Source organism: Dipodomys merriami, unplaced genomic scaffold (genome assembly GCF_024711535.1).
Source record: "Dipodomys merriami isolate MVZ:Mamm:240054 unplaced genomic scaffold, mDipMer1.0.p SCAF_445, whole genome shotgun sequence".
Lineage (NCBI taxonomy): Eukaryota > Metazoa > Chordata > Mammalia > Rodentia > Heteromyidae > Dipodomys > Dipodomys merriami.
Genome location: NW_027206008.1, coordinates 768,889 through 771,674, shown reverse-complemented (window position 1 = coordinate 771,674; position 2,786 = coordinate 768,889). Strand labels below are relative to the sequence as shown.

Below are 2,786 nucleotides of genomic sequence, written 5' to 3'. Positions count from 1 at the left end.
AGTTTTCTAGTGGTTTATTTGAGATAAGAGTACCACAGACTTTCCTTCCCAGGCTGGCTTTGAACCATGATCCTCAGATCTCAGTCTCCTGTTTAGCTAGGATTATAGGCATGAACCACCAGTGCCCGGCAGCACCAAAATTTTACTGTAAAAATTCATGGATTCCGCGGAATTCTTCCAAGTGAATTGCCTGCCTTGGATGGAAAAATATATTCAATAGTTTTTGTAAACATGTATAATAACTTCTTCAGAGTTTGTGATTTTTTAATAAGAAATAATTTTAATTTACCTGTTGAAATGAGTAGTACAGAAACTAAAATATTTCTGGTGCTTGTCTGAAAAAGTATATTTTAAAATATTCTATATTCTATGTTTGCATAATGTTCATAATTTATTTTCTCCTAGATATACTTTGAATTCTATATTATTTTATAATATATAGGATCATTAATGTGTCCTTTTGGATTGTATTCCATATAGAAACAGTTTGAGTCCTTTTTTTCTAGGTCTTAATATTATTTTTCTTTGGGATAAAATGACAATGTTGTCTATTTTGAAAAGTTTTGTAAAGTTTATGCTATGTAAACACCTTTCTGAGGTGATTTAATACACTGATGTCAAACTTAATTATATGAATTACGGGTATTGTTACACTTGTAATTTTGTCATCAACTTTTTAATCACTTTTTTTCATTTCTTGCATGTGAAGAATGAAAAATATGGAATACTTCTCAAATTTTCATATTGTACTTGTGCAAGTGCCATGTTAATCTCTGTATTGTAATTTGAGTATACTTGCTGCTGAAGCATGTAGTATCCTCTAAATTTAATAGTTAATGATGCAATCTTTATACAGGCTTATATCTATGGGTGCCTACTTGTAACAAGGAAACCTTATTGTTCCTAACAATGCTATTGATCTTATTTCCTTAAAATTCTGTGAATAGTGGAAAAAATTATATTGATCAGTCGATTGCTCACATTTCCAAACTTTTTTTGCCAATGAGTATCTTAAATCTTTTTATTTGGAATTTGATCATACTCTCTATTATTTATAGTTTGGTCCAAATGTGATGGTTTCTCAAGTACTTATTTATCCAGCTTTGTGGACCTAATGGATTCAAACTAAGCGTTGCTTAAGAGCTACTTCTAAACTTCTTCAGCTGACATTTTCCCAAATAAAGTTTTACTGGAACAAATGTCTACCTGAGCCTTTACCCTTCTTCCATGTGGGAAGAGACCAACCAGAATACCTTACCATGACAGCAAAGATTTTCTTACTAGAACAAAACTAATCTTGGTTATAAGGGATCATAGAGAGATGAACAGTTCAAACAGAACTGTTCAGACGAGAAGGTATTTTATCAAAATATAATTGTTTATTATACATTCCATTTAAAAGTAGCTAAAGCCAAGAAGGTGAAAAAATTGTTCGTATGCATGATTACTTAATGTCCTGACCTGTCTCTAAGTTCCTGGCAGGAACTTACACTACTGCCTTTTTATCACCAAATATTTTCATAGTTGCAGGAGAAGTGCATATGTTTCTCCTCATTATTAGGCATTAAATTGATAATGTTTTAATCACAGTCTTTTCTCTTGCCTCCATGCTGTAAATCTACAAATGATAAAGCTTTAGTTCTAACTCTATCAAACACTGAAGTAGAGATAATGGAATCATACTTTAAAACAGAGTTGCCTTTGATACAGTAACTACAACAGAACAATACAAAACGTGTGTCTTTTAATCATATTATATATAGTTATATATTTTATATTTTTATGTGCTGATTTTATATTTCACACAATGAAACTTACTAGAATTAGTTGATAATTTGACAAATAAATTGATATTTATTTACTCCAATAAATAGAATTGGAATATAAATATTTAGGTTTCAAATATATATTAGACTAGGAAACGTATCAATGCAATCTTTTTAGTATAAACTTGTGATACATTATAACTGTTCTTGGTCTTCTGAATCCACAAGAGAAAAAAACAATGTTTTCCTCTAATCTGTAATGGATTTTACTCTGCTGCTCTGTTTTTTGTTTTAACTCGCTTGTCCCAAACTGTTTTTGTCCATATTTCTGAAGCATTCTTACTGATTATGCCCAAATTTTGCTAAGATGTCTAAAAAATATTATTCTTCTGCAGTACCCATGGGTCCTAAGATCCCAAGGCCCAGTTACCTGCATCATCAGATAACAGGGGCAAGAGTTTTCACCAAGGCCCATGAAACATATCAACACAAAGTAATTGAAGATCCATCTCAATTTCGCATTTCCTATATTGCAGGGCCCCAATTCCTTGAGATGCAGGAATTAGCAGTAAGCAATTGTGAAATGCAAGGCAACTTAAAATGAAGGATGAGATCACAAAATTTGAGAGAAAGTACTGTAATTCAAACATTCAACTTACAGATGACCAGCCCATATGAGTGAACAAGTTCACAAAGTGTCATAAGATTATTTTTAATACCCCTCACCTATGATTAACGAAAGATTTTAGTCCAACATAAGTGGGCAAAAAAATAGTTCCTAGAAGGATAGATCTATAATTGTTCTACCAAAGCCCGAAAACTTGACTTAGAGGTCAAATGTAATTCAGAAAAACATTTGAATCACTAAGGAGTGCTTCAAAACACTGGGACTTCAGTACAACATGGTTCTGTGGTATAAAAATGTCAGTCTCAAACCAATGATAATCTACATTTAATCTCCTGAAAGTATATTCCTTTTCAAATAAACTTTTTAAAATCACTTTCGCCAAAATAACATTT

General features: G+C 31.6%; 1 pseudogene; it reads right to left on the bottom strand.

Annotated features, from left to right (window-relative positions):
* Nucleotides 1-713: 713 nt before the first annotated feature.
* On the bottom strand, nt 714-810 carry LOC138808175 (U6 spliceosomal RNA; annotated as a pseudogene).
* Between the last annotated feature and the right edge of the window lie 1,976 nt (nt 811-2,786).